The sequence below is a fragment of the Coptis chinensis genome, chromosome 3, assembly GCF_015680905.1.
Source record: "Coptis chinensis isolate HL-2020 chromosome 3, ASM1568090v1, whole genome shotgun sequence".
NCBI lineage: Eukaryota > Viridiplantae > Streptophyta > Magnoliopsida > Ranunculales > Ranunculaceae > Coptis > Coptis chinensis.
Genome location: NC_141458.1, coordinates 36,485,652 through 36,507,148, shown reverse-complemented (window position 1 = coordinate 36,507,148; position 21,497 = coordinate 36,485,652). Strand labels below are relative to the sequence as shown.

Below are 21,497 nucleotides of genomic sequence, written 5' to 3'. Positions count from 1 at the left end.
GCGAAAAAATGTCACCAAAGATCATCGTTTGCGTATGAACCGCCATTCCCCAAAATATTCATCGATGAATAACATGGTGGTGCCTACATTTAGGGACATTGCTACCAAGGGGCAATGTTATATCGCCCGGTCCATTACTCGAAATACCCTCCCCATAATACTCATGGAAATATGTATAATCATAAAGGTATGCATTATCGGTCATATATCCCCATGTGTGAACAGGATCGTATTGGTAATCCCAAACTAAAGCTACCACATATTTATTAAATTCTAGTGTCGTGGTCATCGACTCACGATGGAGAATTCTTGTTCTCCATCCCGACACAATATAAACTAACGTGGTCGTAGAAATAAGCAATGGAAGTCGCGGTGAATATGAATCGTTATCACTTACCGATGGATGGCGCCATCCTAATCGCGATCGATTTCCATGAACGATGCTCCATAGGTATCGGTTCCCAACACGTCTTCGAAAGACTGTTCAGGTATGACTATAGGAGATGTCATCTCAACTACTCTTTTGAACAGCTCCAAAAATCTTGGAACAACCCTCAGAAAATTGGAAATTTTCGTGTTCACGGAGGGCGTAGCTGGTGCGCTTCCACCACTTAAAAGCGCAGCGTTTTTTTGGAGTTACAGTGTTTTTGGGTGAGTCGCTCAACTTGAACTTGAAAGTCGCTTCGGGTGTTTATGGATTTATAGTGTTTGGACGCGAGTTGCGCTCAACTTGGGCGCAAGTCGCCTGAAAAAAATTTCGACAGTTGTCTAGGGCGAGTCGCTTCTAATCGGCGCAGTGTGCTCGTAAGAGTCTTTGCGTAAGTTTAAGAGGAAAAAGAAGGAAAAGTTTGAAGTGAAAGGTGAGGGATGATGGTGGGTTGTAGTATGGTTTGTGAGTGTAGAATGAAGGGAGTTTAAATAGGTTATAAGCTTCCAAAACGAATCGGCAAGTTGCCAAATTGTTTAAGGCAATTTCCGGAAATAGAAAATTTCCAAACCCGAAAATGGAAACAAACCATATTTTTGATTTTATAACAACCCTGGTATCTTTTATACTGGATTTAGAATAGTAACTTCTAAACTCTCCTAGGTTTCATGCTACCACCACACATAATCATAGATATGCCGATATCGACCAAATTCTCAACCTTTACTACAAGACAACCTTACAGAAGATGATCATATAACGAATTATGCTCGGTATAAATATTACCACCCCCAAACAATTCGGGAAGGTGGGATTAATGATAAAAACACGCACAATTCGAAAATAACCAATTATATTAAAACTAAAACTTAAATCCAAACAACATAAAACAAACACATTAATATTTAAATTTAACAACTTAATTAAAATCCAACTAATAAAACAATAAAAACAAAGAAATAACAGCGAACACAAACTGATGGTGAACACCTAACCATGTGATGAAGATGGACCCTGAGATGGAGATTGGTCCTGGGATGAAGAATGGCTTGAGCCATCTGTCCTTCGGGCGACGACGCCATGCCTCTCGACTTCGGTGAAAACGTATCCTCCACGGGTGGCATGCGTCAAGTAGCATCTCTATTCGAACAAGCGGCCAGTGCTTCCATCTCAATCCGAAAGTAATCGTGATAATGGGCTTGGTGATGTTTGGTGGATAGTCTCCATGTTAGACAAGATATCTTCCTAACCCTTTCGAAAGCATTTCAACTCTCGCCCTGGTTCGCTTTGTTTATTTCAACTACAATCTGTCTATCTCGATATCTTCACAAATACCATAAACGCTAACGTAAGCCGGTTTGCAACACTTGCATGCGCTTCTAAATTAGAACTACAACTATCTAATGCATCGTCATCCGGACATGTCATATCCTCCCTTTCATCCTCGACTCAACCACATTTCCTTCGCACAACGGCCAAGTCTCTTGATGCAATCCATTATAGATACTTGCATTAGAATGCAATTTGATCTTAATAGGAGCAGATTTTGCGACAGCTCTAAATGAGAGCATGATCTTAGTGATCAATACGGGAAGAGGCGCCATGCTCTTTCCCACTCCTCTAATCACATTAAAAATTAAATCGAGGATGCAAAAATTATACTTATTCGTTTGCAAAATCTAGAGAACGTGCAGACATTGCAGACCGATATCGCTGACTTTGTCTTTCCCGAGGACGTTCCTACCAATCCACTGAGCTACAGCCAGTTGATTGGTTCTCAGGGTTGACTGGCGGACGCAATGAGATCTCGGATTGTATTCACCCTCCACGACAGTATCTTTCATCAAAGCAGGAACTCCAAAGATAATCGATTCCCGAATGGTCGCTTTCTAGGTTGCTTTCAAAGCCGCATTCCTAACAGCTCGACCAACAACCGCCTCGTTACTTCCTCCTCGCCCTCGCTACCTTAATGAAAAATCCTATCTCCCTCCAATTCTCGCTTCTTATAAAACTGCTCTACCAAATCATAGTGATAGAACTCCTCAGTCGAGTACCACAGTCCATTCCAATTTCTCCTAATCATCTCCGCGTCGTAAAATGGCGCGAAGCGGTCGGGTCACAAAACGATGCTCGCAAAAATTCTTCGTCAGAAAGCGCCATTGAAGTTTTTGAAACAAACAATGGTTTTGTAGACGGTGGCGGAGGCGAGTTTGATGAAAAACAACTAAAAACAACGGTGGTGGCGATGGTGGGTACGGTGGCAGGTTTGAAGCTTGAATTGGTGGCTATTTTCGGAGTTTTAAAATTGTTGGGGTTGGTGGTGGTAATGGTTTGGAGAAGATTTCAGTTTGATTTAAATGCTTGGCGTGGGTGTAGTTAGGTTTCCTTTTTTTTTTTTTTTTTTTTTTTTTTTTTTTTTAGGTTGAAAACTTTGTTAATGGCGGTGATGGGATTAGAAACGCGATACTGTTCGTGGAAACAAAGGGGGCGCAGGTGCGCTACCAGTGTGCGCGAGTTGGGCCAAGCCCAATTCAAATTTTTCGAATATTTTTCGATATTTCACGCAATTTCAAATTCAATTTGTCGCTTCGTTACTGGTCCGATTTTGGCAAATGAGTTATGGAAATGATCAGTAGAGAATTTCCAATCCAATGATCCATAAAACACTCAATTCCAACCATGGGTGACGTATAAGAAGGTGGAAAAATGCCTCAAAGTGCGTGTGTGACGTAAGTTATGCGAACGAAGGAAATCTAAGTTTTAGATAACGTCAACCCAAATGAACTACAACTAATGGGCCTAAGCAACACAAATGGAAAGTTCGAGCAATCTGATGGAAGATCGACTGCTTGAACCCCAAACAAATTTTTAAACACAAAATTTGTTTTAAACGTGGGTGGTTTAAAGTCAGATTCCCAAGACTTGTTGGATTGCTATTTCTATGATTTTAGAATTTTTATTTTTATATTTATTTATTTATTTTTATTAGTTTATTATAAGAAAAACAAAAAACAAAAAATACATAATTCACCCCATAGAGGAACATGACTCAAAAACTGAGAAAACATGCAAAAGTGGAAAACGTGAATTATGTGAAACGTGGACTTAGGATCCGGTACTTACAGCCACACACTCCATAGGAAGGGCCCGGTTACCTGAATTGTGTACTTACTACTATATGGAAGTGAAAGGAAGTACACCAAATGACAAAGGTCAATCCTCATAGACAGGGTTCTGTAAAAGGACTTCCTTTACATTAGGGGACAGAAGTTCGTGAAAATGTTTTAACCGTTGACCATTAACTTGAAAGGTACTGTTGTCCGTGGGATTTACCAAGGTGATTGCCCCGTAAGGGGTGACTTCAAGAACTGTAAAAAGGACCGCACCAACGGGTTTTAGTTTCCCTGGGAAAATTGTAGACGGGGAGTTGTAAAGCAAGACCTTTTGACCGACCACAAACTCTTTGCGCAAGATTTGCTTATCATGAACACGTTTCATGTTAGCTTTATAATCCTTCGTGAGATCGTAAGAATCGCTACGGATTTCTTCAAGCTCATTCAATTGCAACTTGCGCTTGACACCCGCCTCATCAATATTGAAGTTAATGATTTTATAGCCCACGAGCACGGTGCTCTAATTCAATCGGCAAATGACATGGTTTCCCAAATACAAGTCTAAAGGGAGACATACCTATAGGAGTTTTGAAAGCCGCCCCATACCCATAAAGGCATCCGATAGACGCTTCGACCGCCTTTCCTATAAGGATTTACAGTTGTTTCTAAAATCTTTTTGATTTCCCTATTAGAAACTTCTACTTGTCCGCTAGTTTGTGGATGATAAGGAGTTGCTACCTTGTGTGTAACTCCATACTTTTTCACTGAGATGCAACAACTCAAGCAAAATGTGTTCCACCATCACTAATGATGGCTTTAGGAATGTCAAAACGACAGAAAATATAATCCTTAATAAAAAATACAACCGTCTTATGGTCATTGCTACGGCAAGCCATGGCCTCTATCCATTTAGACACGAGTCCACGCAACTAGAATATAAATATAACCGTGGGAAAACAGGGAAGGGACCCATGAAATCAATACCCCAAACGCCAAAAATTTATACTATCAAGATTGGATTTAATGGCATCATATTACGCCATTGATTCGCCCCAAGTTGTTGGCAAATCTAATACACGCCTTGCAATGCACTTGGGCATCCTTAAAAAGGGTAGGCCAATAAAATCCACATTGAGGAACTTTAGCGGCTGTTTTCATTCCACTAAAATGGCCACCACACTCTTTGTCATGGCAGAACGATAGAACTTCATTATATTCCCACCGGGAATGCAACGACGAATAATCTGATCCGCATAATACTTAAAAAGGTAAGGCTCATCCCAGTAGTATAACTTAACTCTAGCCAAGAACTTCTTACGTTCATTTCTTGACCAATTATAAGGCATAACATCAGCCGCTAAATAATTTACAATGTCGGCATACCATGGTGCTGAAAAAATAGCATATAGATGCTCATCGTGAAAAGAGTCCGTATGGACTCGAATCACTATTATCGCCGCTTGTAAGTCTAGATAAGTGGTCGACAACTATGTTTTCGACCCTCTTTGTCCTTTTATTTCTAATGTGAACTCTTGCAAGAGAAGGATCCATCGGATTAATCTCTGCTTAGCATCCTTCTTTGCAAGAAGGTACTTAAGGGCTGCATGGTCCGTGTAAACTAAAGTTTTAGAACCAACCAAATAAGGACGAAACTTATCTAAAGCATAAATGACAGCTAAGAATTTTTTTCAGTAGTTGAATAATTCCGTTGAGCATCGCTTTAAGGTTTTACTAGCATAATAAATAACAAAGTGAACTTATTATCTAGTTTCTATCCCAAGACAAAGACTAACCGCATAATCACTAGCATCACACATGAGTTCGAAAGGTTTAGACCAATCGAGGTCTGTATAATTGGTGCAGAGTTTAGGGTGGCTTTTAAAGTTTCAAAAGCCCGCTTTACAGTTAAAATTAAAATCAAAGATTGCATCCTTTAAAAGCAGATTAGTTAAAGGCCTAGCTATTTTCGAGAAATCTTTAATAAAACGCCTATAAAACCCTCGCATGGCCTAGAAAGGCTCTAATATCACCGGACAGTCCGTGGTTTTAGGTAGAGTCGCTATCTTATCTAGTTTGGCCTTATCTACTTCGATGCTATCACTAGATACAATGTGACCTAGTACTATGCCCTTTTCACCATGAAATGACACTTTTCCCAGCTTTAAAACGAGGCTCTTTTCTTCACACCGTGGTCAAAACCAGTGAGAGCAGTTAGACAAGCAAAGATGTGAAGGAGTCTCCATAGATAGAAAAAATCATCCATGAAAACTTCCATAAAAGCTCTACCATGTCACTAAATATATGAAGCATACACACCGGAAGGTACCGTGAGCATTACAAAGGCCAAAAGGCATTCGCTTATAGGCATACGCTCCAAAGGGACATGTGAAGGTAGTCTTTTCTTGGTCATCAATATCAATAATAATCTGAAAATAGCCCGAGTAGCCATCCGTAAAAAATAAAAGCATGACCCAACTAGGCGCTCGAAAGCATCCGATCTATAAATGGTAAAGGAAAGTGATCCTTTCGTGTCATAGCATTTAAACGTCAGAATCAATACAGATTCTCCATTTCATAGGACCTTGTGTGACAACATAGTCACCCTTTCCATTACGCATACCATGGTAACTCCCGATTTCTTAGGTAACTACATGAATGGGGCTTACCCATTCACTATCGAGATCGGGTATATGATACCCACATCAAATAATCGTAAGACTTCTTCCCCAACCACCTCTTTTCATGGCAGGGTTCGGGAACGACGCCGGGTTCACGAAAGTCTTCGCATTATCCTCCAAATGGATGCGATGAGTGCAAACATTAGGTCAATTCCTTAATGTCGGCTAGGGACCAACCAATCGCAGACCAATGTTCCCTAATCACCCCGATTAAATGTGTCTCTTCATCCTTAGTTAATCGAGAAGATATAATTACCGGATGACTATCATCCGGATCAAGTTGAATATATTTTAACTCCGGGGAAGAGGTTTAAGCAATCGGGTGGAAGGAATGTCAATAGATGTGTTTCATCGTGGTCCCCATTTTGCATAATGAATACTTGCTTAGGTAGCAAGTCTTTATACTCGTATATGGAGCAACCGGCGGTCTACAATTGGTGTGGACTCAAGGATGGTGTTAACTTCCTCTAAGTAGGAGTCATTTACAAAATCAAGTTCCAAAAAAAAGGAATTTATACATATAGTTTTCGAAATGTGTTGTTAAAATAATCTTGAGCTAAGCTCTCAATCATGCTAACCTCCCCATCTATAGATTTGATTCCGTAATCAAGCTTCATCATTTTAAAACATTTACCTCAACAGAAAGATGGCCAAAAGATAAGGACATCTTACCATCAAACGCAATTTATAAGAGCATTGGCAGTTGCCAAGAAGGGTCACCCTAAGATGATCGGGTACATGTGAGTCGCAAGACTTACAGATCGAGGATAACAAAATCTGCAGGATAGTAGAAATCATGAACCTTAACAAGCACGCTTTTCCACTACACCCTTAGGATACTTTTATAGACATGTCCGCTAACCGCAACGCCATTTTTGTAGGTTGCATTTCTTGTAGACCTATTTGTTTATACAAATAAAACCGGAGTAAGTTAACACTTTCGCCCCCAAGTCTAATAAAGCGGCCGTCGTGGGATTCTCCTAAGGTGCATTTTACAAAGAGGATCTACTTTCGTGGTCCTTGTACTTAACAATTCCATTATTTTCGATAAAGCTGGGAACTATTCAGTTAGAAATGCGTTTTAGGTATGTTGGTCTTACGCCTAGTAATGCAATAACTCTTTCGAAACTTAGCGTGGTTAGGTAGCTTTTAATAGCTTCGGAAAAGGAAGGTTTATCGCTAGATTTTGAAAACATTCCTAATCTCCTCAAAGTTTGTATCCCTGGTTAGCATGGCTAATTTCCTGAGGGAACGGTGGTTTCGCTTCTATATTTAGTGTAACCTTGGCTTTAACCTTGGCTTCTTAGTTTGTGGTTTAACCGGTATCTCTAAAGTGGTAGGCTCTTCAGTTTCTATTTCGCATCTAGTTCGATATCCGTGTAGGAGTATCATGGGGTAACTATAGCATAGTTATTTTGTTATCAACCACTCTTCCAAACGGAGAGTAGTGATGGCATTTAGGTCACCTACGATTGTAGTTTCCGCACTAGTATTACCGCTTACCTCAAAGGCCGTGGTTTGCTATTTTAGGGGTTTGGTATCGCTTTGTCCCGAAACACGCTTTTGTCATTTTCTCTTAGCTAACCGTTGATGCCCCGATTTATGGATTGTAAGATCCGCTGGGTTTGATTGAGTCATTGTTTGAAAAGTTGTTGGGTAACCAGATAAAAGCGCCGATACGATCCGTTGTGTAGGTGTAGTAGTCCGCGTGTGGTGCGACCGAACTATCTCACGCTGATTATTTATGGGTGGGTTGTGATAGTTACTATTGTTAACCGAACGATAATTCTATTGGTATTATAACTATTATAATTACCCTGACCTTGTGCTAGACCTTGTCGGGGTTGGCGCTTTGGTTGTTATAATTATTATAATTCCCTCACCTTGTCCTTGTCTAGGTGGAGCTTGGTTATAGTTGTTTGCTTTGCCTAACATTTTGGTTATTAAACCCCGGAGGTGTAACTTGTTGATTGTTTCGCCAACTAAAGTTGGGATGTTGTCTCCATGGGGCATTAGGAATAGGATAGCTATTAATGGAGCAAAACATTATCTTGCTCTAATTGTTGTTGTTCATAGGCTAGAGGACAATAGAGTCGTGGTGCTCGTGACTCAAACAGAAATTACATGGGTTGGAGTTTACATTCATGACGGGATAGACTTTGTTGAACGTAAATAGCCTCAACCTTTTAGTTAGAGATTCGATTAAATTTTTAAGTTCTGGATCGGTTTCATCTCAAACATACCGGCTTTTAATCGTTGAAGAAGAACTAGCAGAGCGGGGATATCATCACTACCCCAATTATTATTAAGGCTTAGTTTGATCTTCTAAAATTTGTAAGCCTCCGAGGCTCCTTTACTTAGGAAACTACCCCCATTCATTATGTCAAGGACTTCTTTATGGTGATGTAGAAGTCCTTTGAAAAGGCAAACTAACTAACATGTCTTTTGCTAGGTTATGGTGTGGACACTCTATAAGCGATCGGTGAAACGATTCCAAGCCTCGAAAATGATTCATGAGAATTTTGTCGAAAAAAAATGAATCTTGGAAAGCATCTCATCCGCCTTTAGGGGTGGGTAAAAATGTTCCATAAACAGTGAACAAGTTTAGCTCCACGAAGTCCATTGAAGTTAAGGCGCTTTGGGCGCTAACCAAGACGCCAGCCTTATCGGGCTAAGGTGAAGGGAAATATACCTCGGGCTTTAATTTGTTCCACCAACCGTAGGATGATGGAATGTTGTAAGGACTTGTTCAATCTTTACGATGTTAATAAGGTTTTTCATGGTCTAAAACCATGGAAAACGGGTAACAAATTAAATATGTTTGGGGAATTTGAAAATCCCCACCGGGTCAAGTAGAACGATGCAAGATTTAGGATTATCGCCAAGGCTTTGTAAAAGCCTGAGAGAGGAGTCTCTCTTCTTCAACCATTATGTCAGGTGGTGGGTGGGATAGTAGCTAGAGGTGTAGTGATTGGTATACTCGATAGATTTGTTTGTTGACGTTGACGGTTAATTACGCTCGGTGTTTTTCTCCACTGCATCTTTAATCTCATGCAAGTCTAAGTCTAAACACGACAACCTCCAAACAATCTTGATATATTAGTATAAACCTCTAACCGAGATCTACGAGGTATGGAAGAAAGGAATACCTGATTGCGCCCTTGCTTCACTTTTATGAATAGGGTCTTGTTTACGCGTGTTCAATGTATATAACAAGTTAGAACACCAAAAACTTAAAACTCGGGTTTGAAACAAACCCGTGGAAATCCGCAAAATTCAGCTTAGAAGCGCTCACTTTGGGCGCAGGTGCCCGTGTAACTTCAAGTTACAGTGTTTAGGGCCCGGTCGCTTTTGAAGGTTTGGGCGCGGTGCTCAAGGTTCCAGCGCTTACGCCTCCGCTTCGCTGGTCAGCTCAAAAAGTAATTTTTCGAACTTTTCAATGCTGAAACGGACAACCACAAAAATGAATCAAACAAAGGTAGGTTTTAATGGACTTTAAAATGACTAATTATACTATGAAAACAATGCTAAAGGTAACTAAGATGGCAGCTCATTTGATAAAGATAAAAATGATAGTTTACCTACAAAATGAACGATAAAACTCAAAACGTAGTAAACTAAAAACTTATTACGAGCCAAATTTATCAAGTTTTCTACTCTCAATTCTATCAAAATAAAGTGGAGTAACAAAATTAGTTCCACTTCCTAGTTCTTTAGCATGGAATGTTTTCTAGTCTAATTAATCAGTCTTAAGTCTAATGAGAGATTTACGACGGAATTCTATACTACGAGGTGAATTTAATTAACAAGTTACTAATAACGAAACGAGAGAATGCTATGGTTTGAATCTAGATAAAGAATTAAAAGGAATTAAATCTACCTTTAACTCGACTTAATCCTACTAACAAAGACTCGTCGTGATCCAAATTGAATGCTTGCATATCAAAATAGTAATTATAATCCCTAATTATACATGTCATTTCTACCAATTCATAACTAGCATGTGAGCGGATTAAACCCATTCTCATGGTGAATTAATCGCTTTAGAGTGGAATAATTATCACGGCGATTTCTAAGTTTAACAAAGATCAAAGCGTCATCAAGGCTTCTTCAACCCCCTAATGGAGGTTTAGCCTGATTCATACTACTATCATTTCCCATTGATTTAAAACTAGACATCATATAAAAAATCTATCTTTATGCAATTTATCTAAAACAATAATTGAAATCTTAGGTAATAACTAGGAAAATGAATAACAAGTAATAAAGGAATTTAGATCTAAACAATTGTAAATGACAAAATCAAAATTGACAAACTAACTATTTTATTTATCAAACTAATGAAGAACAATGATTCTAAGAGTTTAATCTAAAACAAGAATTGAATTTAAACTAAACTTAATTTTATTTAATTGATCTACCTCCAACTTCTTCTTCTGATAATATTTCACCAGCCAACCCGGTTCCCGCCGGAGAACCCATACTTTGTGTTGATTGGGTGGGTTTACCTCCAGTTTGTGAGTTGAACCCTCAATGCGCCGGGTTAGGGTTGGCTGAGCCCTAGCGAGTGTCAGCCTTTTGTCATACCCAGTCTCAATAATAATGCACTCTATCCCGCACCAGCTCCCGTCTCTCTATAATTTGATTTAATAAGGCCCGGGCCTTAACATAGGTCTCTGGAACCCTATCAAATGCACAGTTCCCCTCAAGCCCTATGTTCACCACAAGACTGAGAAAGGCAAACTCCTCGGGCAGCCAAGTGACCCCATGTCCAAGGATTTCTAAAGCAGTCCAAATTCTCCAAGACAAAGATCAACACAACAATACATGGTCCCACCAACACAGCTTCCTCCCTATACAAATTACAATGACTATGATTCTTATTTGTCTCCCTAGGTTTAACAACAGTAACTAGTGCGAATGCATTCAAAAAGCACAGGTGCAGAGAGGAAATTTAACTAGAAAAAAAAAACCGTAGCAGAATAATGAATTTCACCCAAATCTAAATTGCTACTGGAGATTGGGTTAGAGTCCAAGCGATGAGGGTTGGATATGTGCTCTTTTAGGGGAGAAAGTGAAGCTGTCTATTGTATTGAAACATTAATAACGTATTTCAAGTAAGGCGTTTGGAATCATGTTATTTCAACAGCGTTTTCCTTGTCAAGACAGTGCAGAACATAGGAAGGGAATTTGATTCAAAGCCTTACAGATGCATTCAGTGTCAGTGTCAGATTCAGCAACGCCAGTGACCACGTTATCCATTCCGAAGCCCTTTAGAAATCTCAGGGTTTCCTTCAAACAAAGGTGATAAGCTACAGATGACGGATGAAGTGCTATCAAATACACATGAAGCTGCAAAAGATATAACAGTAGGTCTGACCTTGCTTATGCTTCCAGCGTGATGGGAAACCTCCCCGAAACAAATACAATGGACAAAAATTAGATGGTGGTGAAAAGACTAAAAAGTTATTTCAGTAGGACAAATCAACTGTACTCCAATGGTGATTCAGGGGATGGCGTTTTGTGCATGACCAAATGCAAGATGAAGAAGTATATCATTTGACAGATGGGGGTTCCTTGCTTGGCAGAAAGCATGATCAAAGTTGTAGTTCTTTGTTTTATTTCATTCTTCTTCGTGTTTCTCTTGTTTTCATATATCCCGTATGACATATCAGTAGGATACTTCATTCTCCATTTGTGATATTTTGATCATATATATAGAGACACACTTTGCCAGAAGCAAAATAAACCCTGGGAGCTCTTTGAAGCCAAAACTCAACCTAGATCGAGATCATTGACTCTCACTGAACAATTCGCAATGCGCTGTAGAAAATCTTCCATGTTAGCCCTATCCACAGACAGTGCTAGTTTCGAAACTAAATATTTGAATACTTTAACACCCGATATGGCATTCAAACCATATCAAATTATATGGCAGTTCGAGGCAAAAATCTTACCTGGACGCTTAACAGAATTAGAAAATGAGGAATTAAAGCTGAAGCTTCTGGATGCATGGCTGTACATTTCATACAAATACCAAGCATATAAATAAGTCTCCCAAGAACAACAAAATCTGCACCAAGCAAGTCAACACCATACCTCTTCTTATCAAAACCCTGCTAGCTGGGGCGCCAAATGCGAAACATACAAGGGAAGTTGTTTTGGCTGTTCCACCTGATATTCTTGTCTTTTGGCTGAATGTAGACTCCATTTCGCGGGACTTCCTTTCTTGACCTGGACTGGTCTCAAAGGAAGTTCCCTCTCATATTGATATGACCAAGCGTAAAAGGAGTTCCTGTATCTGGAGATTTCTTTCCAAGCACCTGCTCCAGGAGGCCCTACACTAGGGGCAAGAACCATGGTTGGGTCTCTGATATTGTTGATATAAGGCCCTTTTGCTGATTATTTGTTTTATGCATCTTGCATCAGCAAAGCTCCTGCAGCAGCATCAGTCATAGTCTCAAAGTATAAGGATCGTTGACTGATATCCACATTAGGTGAGTACAATAGCTTGTTAAAGGCGCCCAAAGATTCAAATGGACATGTGACAAGCAATGCAATCAGAGCTTTTGCCTTTTTCTTCTGCAGTTTCTTCTTCTCCTTCAACAGTCAAATCTGAACCTTGAACCTGCACAAGTGCTCCTGACAAGCTTCGCCCGATGCATGTTTAAGTTCATCAGGTGATGCTCTAACCAGATTCTCAGCAACATCTAATGCTCTTTCCACCTGCAAATTAAGAAGCATTGACTCATTCACAATGAAAAACTAACAGTTCCCAAGCTAGAGGAATCAGAATAGCACTTTATAGAGAGCACAGTGGCACTATTAGAGATGGATGCTAGTGTGGTTAATAGACCACTAATATCTTAAAACAAAATACCAACCATGTTGATGAACAAATCCACCCACTGTACTTCCCCCTAGGACTGTCTCTCATGCTCTATTTTACCATTCACGTAAATAGCACCATTTTTCCCACTTTGATGACTGAACGTTCCATGGAGATAGTGTTTATTTCAATCAACGGTCTCATTTTACTTTGGAAAAACATTTGGGAGGAACGGGGAGACATACTGCTTGGGTTTTGTGTTCAGATGGGGTTCAATTTGGGCAGTCGTGGGAATGACTGAACAGGTGGATATTGGAGTTGATTTTTTTTTTTTTTTTTTTCGATAATAAATATTGGAGTTGATTGTTTCTGCTTTGTTGTCGTTTTCTTTGTTGAAAACTTGTACTGTAGGATATCTCATCCGACTTTTAAGCATCATTATTTATCATTCCAAATATGTAACTATCGTTTTCCCAGACAGAACAGGAAAACAGCTTAGAAATGATAGTTTATAGATGGTAATATGGTATGCATCTTGACGCGATAATATGCACCACATAGGGAGTCAATGTCAGAATCCATGAGCGGTATCAGTAGAAAAAACAATGCTTACTATATATGCATGTGGATCATCAGGTTAAACCAAGATTCCTATTCTAAGAACAAAGATAAAATTAACAACTTACTCCATCTGGATCATCAGGTTTCCGTAATGCCCCAACTAAGTCAACAAGTTGGCGGCAAACTTTTTTCAGGTGTGTGTCATCATCGGACAAGTCATACGGCTGTAAGGATGAATCACTCATTTCCGAAGTCTCACTTGCATCATCATCTTCATCCTCATCATAAACGTGCTCACTGTTTAGTGTTGCTGGATCAATTATCTCAAAGGGGTCAACCAACTTGAAATTGGAGAGGTTCTTATTTGTATTTTTAACTTGCATTCTGTCAAATGCTGCATAACCGACTTTTTCATTTGACATAGAGGTGGGAGACGTTTCTGTCTTATCCTTGGCCTTTCCTCTGCTAGGTGAAGTAGCTAAACTCTTTCCATTATCAGGAGTGAACCCAAATTCCCAGTCAATTGTTTCTTCAGTGCAACTATCATCAAGGTAGAGGGGATTATTTGGGTCAACTACTTTGGAGAAAACCAAAGCAACACAGCCAGCCATTCTTCGCACTAAATGAATAGGGCTCTCTAATCTGCCTGCAACAATCAAGAATCAGGATAACTATAAGAAACACATAATAACCACTCAAACCACCGAATACTCTGCCAAAACTAGTAAGAATAAAGTCATACAGCCGACCCCTTGTAGAATCGAATGCATCACATCCTTGGTTGCTTCTAATTCATCCCGACATCTTCTCCATAAGAAGGCCCACTGTCGCCAAGTTACATCTGAATACTTGTGAAGGGTTAACAAAATTTTAAAAAGAAATACATAACAAGGACCTTTTAATGTGTGGCAGAGTGACCTTAACAGAACTGACACAGAGTATCAGAGCTCACCAAAGCTCAGCAATCAAGATATAATTACAAATTCTAATAGGCTGAGAGATGTATTGAAATGAATCAGGCATAAAAAGGATCATACTTGCATTACTTCTTAACTTGTGTAAAAGGACCAGTCAATGTGATGATGTCTGGGGAGATACAAATTAAAAGGCATGAAGGATACAAGCTTGTTGCTCCATTGGAGCTCTTTGGACAAACTCATGCTTGGACCATACTTCAACCATGCACTGCACCCTGTCTAAAAGGCCCTTATTATGTTCACCTTTCGTCAACCCATTAGATTTGTGGGTGGGCATTCAAGAACAACAAACTGAAGAATCCATCTCAAGCAACATAGGCCGAAATATTTTCCACAGCAAAACTTGTCAACAAACATTGACCTAAATATGGAAAATTGTGAGGATCAGTATACCATAGTCACAATTGGTAAAAGGGTACTCTCTAGGAAAATAAAAAGAATATGACAGCATTGCTTAAAGATTAAAAATGAAAACAAAATTCATAATACCAACAGTGAAATAGTTAACTCCAAGTGCGATAATTTCTGATAGGCACAACTGAATGAAGCATCCATACAAGGTGTAGTAGATACCAGTAATTGTATCTTTTCATTTAGGGCGGTGGTATTAGCAGTTGAGCACCATCAACTATGGTAATGGCACCCCTTTCTTGAATCCACTGGTATTGGCACCCCACTATTAATCAATAGAGTAGTTGTACACCAGATACCGCATCCAGAGAGTTAAGTTCTTCTCATCTCATCCTACATTGTACTCTCTTTTTCACTCTTTAATTACATATAATGCACCCATATTTTTACCGTTAAAAAAAAAAAACTATTGTAAATTGTAATCAAGGTATTTCTCTAGTTTTTTGTCAAGGACTTTCTCCTTGTATCCAGGTTTATACAGCATTCTTCTAGATTTAGCCATCCCCTTGTCCAAAACTTGTGGATGTGTGGCGTAATTTTATCCCCAACTACTAGAACTCAATTTTTCCTAGGTCCCAAACACTTAGTTATATCTGATACCCAATTTCTCCTACCCCAACAATCCCCACACAACCACAGAAAAATCTCAGATGTTTTAAGTTCCCATTTCTTAACTAAGGTAGAACCATATTGAGTCATCGTAATTATGCTCAGATATGAGTGATATCACAGTGTAGCTCAGCAGCATTGAGAAAAGCATGCATAGCATATATAGCAACTGACCTGATAGATGCTTGGGTTTTGAAAGTTCGGTGAAACAAAATCCAGATACACCAGTATGCTTCAACATCACTTGCATTTTCAGCATAAAGATGACGCAATAGCTGTTCAGACATTCTTTCCACAGCATATGGGTCTTTTACTGCCTCCAGAATTTTAATCCAGAACTGGGCTTTTGACTTCGGATTTGATCAGATTAGGATCAAGAGAATCAACACTTGATGATAAGAAGCTCTTCACACAAGTTTAAGAATTTGAGGGATCATTTCAGCTATCAGAATATCTGGGTATAAAAGTAGAGAACTGAATTGTCAGTTGTGAGAGAACTGAAAATAGGATCTCTAACATCAAGATTTTAAAACAATAAATGGTGACACATGGTTCCTTCACTTGAGCACAATATGCATTTCAAGTTTTCCATTATGGTTGAGTATCTATTTCGCTTTTTCATCTGGTGATGCGTCATACTATTACAGAAGTGACTAGAGAAGTTTGATAAGTTCCAAGTCAGAAACTTATATGAACAAGCACATCAAAGAGAATGCTGAAGATAAATGGATGTAGCACCCATCTCTTCCCATGCCTTTTTAATTATTTACTTTCCAAATTAATATACTTTACAGTTTCAATATCTCTTGTAAAAAAGGCAAAGAAAAAAAAAGGGTTTGTCAACAGAAAGTTAAAACGCAGTGAGCAGCACTCAACCCAAAGGAAAAATGATCGTGGAAGCAATCAAGCAGGAATTCCAAAAAGTGGAGGGGGGAGGGGGAGGGAAGACCAGAGACAAAAATTTCCCCTTACTTAACAGAATGATATTTTGATGTTACTCCACAGCCCACATTTTACATGTGGCTAGCAACTTCACATAAAAGAATACTGAGAATGTGAAAAAAGGTTGTGTAAATCAGAAATTACTTTGCGAAAGATCATCCAAAAGTTTTTAGAACATATATTTGAGTGATTAGATTATATACTATATTCAATGCTAATTTTGGCATAAACTAACATTTTCTAACAAGTTGAGGGAACTTGCATTCATAATTCACAAGCATTGCACAAAATATTAGGCTATTTCTATTTTCAAACGGAGTTTTCTGATTGTTTTTAAGCAATTAGAATGTACTACATCCTGCTACATCTACCATATGCCCCAATATAAGCACACTATGACAACGTCCAGATCACCTGCAGACCCACGGCGACAAATGCGGGCAAATGTTTCCCCAACAAAGAACAAGGTAGCATCCACAACACTTCGGTCCAAAATATGTTTTGTATCACAGAGTTCTAGTGCACCATTTTCTGCCCCAGCGAGAAGTTGAATACAAATCTGCTTGAAGAACAAGCTAACATAATTCTGTTAAGTATTAACAGTAAACCAGATAGAAGAAAACAGAGCAAATAACCTAAAAAAATAAATTATGCAAACTCCTGGAATTAGGCCTTAATTTTTCTTTCTTCTTCTTTTTCTCTAGTTGATTTTATCTTATCTTGAAAAGAATAGATTATAATTAGTAAAGTAGAGAATGTTACACTGCTATAATATTACACTCAACTGTGTAAAAGGATTACATTCTCCCACCCAAATACCAGGTCCTCATGTCTCACTCCTCTTAATTTAGTACCCAAATATCCCCTACTTAATATCCTCTTAGTTATATCAAATGTGAACAGAAAGAAAATGTGCATAACGATATCAAATATCATTATTCACTATCCACTAAAAGAATTTTAAAGGATACTGTGAAGAAAGTTCAGCAGAGGCCCCCAGTCGCGCTTTGTCAGGAATGGACACGACTTGCTGTGCAACCCTAGATATGAAGACCAAGTTATCTGGCTTGAGCCTTTCACTAGCAAAATCTTCAGATCTCGTGGAAGCCCCAAATTCCCTGGCCATATGGAGTACCCCATCTTTTTCAAGCAAGCGCAATACCAGTATCCTGTCATGAAAGGATCACCTCTGTAGGTAAATCTTAAAAGTAATATGAAAAATATGAAAAACAAAAAAGAAAAGAAAGATTAGACTTCTCCAAAAGGTTCATTTTTCTTGTTTGGCGTTAAAAGATTGAACATCTTAATGTAGGGAAACAGATAAGTTACAATGTAGAAAGAGGTTGCCTGCAAGCCATAGGCATACATGTATCGTCATTATATGCCACTCCCAACCAAAACAAGTGAATCATGTCTGGAGACAAATATTTTTTTTCCCTCCAGAGTACATGTTCAGTGCCAAATTGCGCAACCATTTATTGACAGAGCAGGAATCATAATCTGTATCTCCTTCACTTCTGGAAACCCTTCGAGCTTGGGAAAACACACCCTATTCCAACTAACAAGGTGATACTGACGATTTTCCTCGAGACCACGTGTTACAATCAAATCTATGGGCAACACTCACAGGAGCCAAAAACAAGGAAATGAGGTAAATTGGAAGGATGGATAGGAACTCATATAAGGAACACCCTACCGGCCTATCGACCTATCCATACTGTGTGATTACGCTACAAGTTCTTGATCACCATATTCTTTATAATCTTATGATAAATACTCAACACCCGGTAATAGCTGAAGATAGGAAGAATAGAGAGAACACCAGAATCACTGATTCTTTGATCTGCCAATCTCACCCACGGTGTACTAGCACTCTTATTAAGGTTGACTTTCAACACCGAAATAGCTTCGAAACAAGCCAAATGACCTCAAAAGGTATCCCAGAGGACTAATTGTGTTCCCTACAGTTGTGTCATCAACAAACTGAAGATATGAATGAGGATCTGGTATCTCAAAAAAGAAAATGTGACATTGGAAGGATCCTACAGAGCTTCAACCACAATGATAGGGAGAAACAATGAAAGTGGGTACCTCAATCCCTAATCAGCTTCACAAAATGGAAAGTCTTACATCAATTGCCTATCTAATAACCCACTTAACTAAAACCCTATCAAATCAACTTGTTCGAAGCTATTGATATTACTAAAGTAAAAATCTTGCGAAGCATAAGGATGATTAGCTTACATCAGTAAGAAATACCTAAAATAGTGCTAGAAGAATTAGTTTTTGTCTTTTTGACATGAAATGCATTTGAAAAATAAAATAACAATAATCGCCTTTTATTCCAAAAAAAAAACAACAACATGAAACTAGCAACAAATACCTCTCTGCATTTGAACAGACAGCATTAAAAGTCGCGTCTTCATTCTTAATTCCACTTTCGGTGATAAACCAGGAACTACAGCTTGAACAACCTCAATAGAAGGCCCGTTAAGGAAGAAAGAATCGTAGACATACTTTCGTGCTGAAAAAGGAAAACACGCTAACCAATTGGAAGCAACATCTGCCATGTAGAATATCAGTATGACGACGTTAACAGTAAGGATGGTGCCATAATCAATAATAAACTTACTGTAGATTAAAAATCTAGCAAGAGCTGGAAATGCAAGTCCATGATAAAAAACATGTCTCCATTCATCAATTTCCAACGTGGATGGAACCACAGCATTGAGGACCTGATATATGATATGATATAGTAATACTAATTATTATATAAACACATTTTAATAAAGCTATAGTTAAGTAGAGTAGAGAATAACTGACCTGGTCTCTGTAGCGACTATCTATACTACCTACGATAAGAGAAGAATCCAACGGGAAGAGAAGGATGGAGAGAGTGAAGAGAGGAGATGACTTGGTCAACATGTTTTGCTTCGTTTATGGAAGAAATTGTTTCTCCAACTTTCTCAACTAATTTTCTTTCTACTTCTTTCTTCATAATCTTCTGCTCTTCTGTCCACTTGAACCGGCTTTTACTAAGAAGTCGAACCGGTTTGGGATTAATATGTTCTCTCCACGAAACAATAACAACATAGAAAAATTTGTACTAATTCAGCACTAATTCGTTGTTTCTGTATGTAGGGTTTTTTAGACATTGGTCCTAGTTTTACTATGGTAATTAGACTTTAGTTCATAAATGCTGAAATATTAGGTTTTAGTCCTACTTCTGCTACTTGACTGTCAGTCAGTTGAGTTGACTACGGTCATGCTGCTTGGTTTTTTGATATGTCTTGCGCGTGACTCTCACACGTTTACTAGATAACACGGGGTGTTCATTTGGACTCGAAACCCGACTTGAAAAACAGACCAAAAATCGACCTGTACCCCCCAAAACCCGACCCAAACATATTTTTCAAGCATATTTTTTCACACCGTATCAAATATTTGGTTTCGGGTATTGTAGTATCAATTGTGGTCTGTAGGTTTACAGTTAACAAGTGCGACCATTCCTCAAACACTTAAAGGCCACAATTAAGAACGCCCAATCATCATCCTCATCCTTGTTTCATCCTTGTTTCCCACCACCACCACCTTCGGCACCCCACCAACATTAGACCATGCTCCTTGAACGCACAACATCAAAACCTCAAAATCAATATATCAAACCCAAAAAATCAAACCCCATTAACTGAAAACTCAATAAATACAACCACATCGACACGAACACGGAACCTAGAAGGAGGTATCGGCAACAACAACTATGATATGGGAGTTCATCATTTTTTATTTTTTATTTTTATATGGGAGAGTTGAAATTCTTTTCGTTTTGAGAATGGGTTTGGTGGTTCCTTGTTTATTTTTAGTTGGAGAATTGGAAGAGTGTACTTTGGTCTTTTTCAGTGTTTGATTGCCTTGATTTACAATTGTAATTGTGATGAAACGGGTTGAAGAGAAGACATAAAGTAAAATGGGTTTGTTTAAGTTATTGGGGCGAAATTGAGTTGTTAGATCACATTGATCTAATTACAGACCAACACGTGGCAAATCAACATTTCACATGAATACATTGGTTCTACGCATACTATGGTAATTAGACTAGTAAGCGCGTGAGACGCATGCTCAAGGGGCATTCTTACCATTTCAAAAGAGCATGCAACATGACCACAGTCAACTAAATTGACTAACGGTCAAGTAGCAGAAGTAGAATTAAAACCTAATATTTCAGTATTTCTAGACCAAAGTCTAATTACCATAGTAAGACTAGGACCAATGTCTAAAAAACCCTAATCTTTTCGTGACGAGCTTGCAAAAAAAAATATAAATCTTGAGCCTTCCTTATTAATGCGTAGTAACGGCTAGTATTAAAACAATGGAGCAATTGCATATTCTGGGACTAAACTATCAACAAATCGACAACTTGGTGGTAGCCTGGTAGGGGGTAATTAAAAAAATTTACTTTCTCGCCCTCAAACCATAAAGCCCCGTGATGACTTGAGGGAGGGTTGAGCCACCGCCGCCCTCACGTAGTAAGTAATGGGGCGGGCCTATGACGGTAATGCTAAAATTGTGAAGCCACTAACCCTTACCTCAACCCTCTTTAGAGAATTGAGAGTCGGCGAGAAAAGTCGGGTTTGAGGGCCAAGTTTGATTACTCTCTTAAGCTCTTTATTTATAGTATAATCTTGCTAAATTGATGCAATAAATTAATTATCACGCGTTTAAATAATAGGTTTTCTCAATCTTGACTTTGGTTAATGTACTTAATTAATAATTTGGTTAAAATTTGTATGTAATATAATAAAATTCAAAAGTTTCGTTCTTAGGTTTTATGTGTCGATGTATTCCATGAATAAATAAGAAATACATATGAGACCAAAAATATGATGTGGTGTTGTAGGTTGTAGAATAACTTGTGTTTGATTAGTTGAAGTTGATTAAAAACTTCATTAC

The 21,497-nt window shown here is 38.7% G+C and overlaps 1 pseudogene across 1 annotated transcript; it reads right to left on the bottom strand.

Annotated features, from left to right (window-relative positions):
* Positions 1-11,378: 11,378 nt before the first annotated feature.
* LOC147509430 (uncharacterized) lies at positions 11,379-20,646 on the bottom strand (annotated as a pseudogene). Its single transcript, XR_015215952.1, has 11 exons — positions 19,371-20,646; positions 19,180-19,282; positions 18,931-19,110; positions 17,519-17,716; positions 16,962-17,122; positions 15,780-16,059; positions 14,730-14,946; positions 14,351-14,449; positions 13,734-14,254; positions 12,176-12,944; positions 11,379-11,628 (listed from the first exon to the last, which is right to left on the bottom strand). The product of XR_015215952.1 is annotated as an uncharacterized LOC147509430 (transcript).
* Positions 20,647-21,497: the final 851 nt, after the last annotated feature.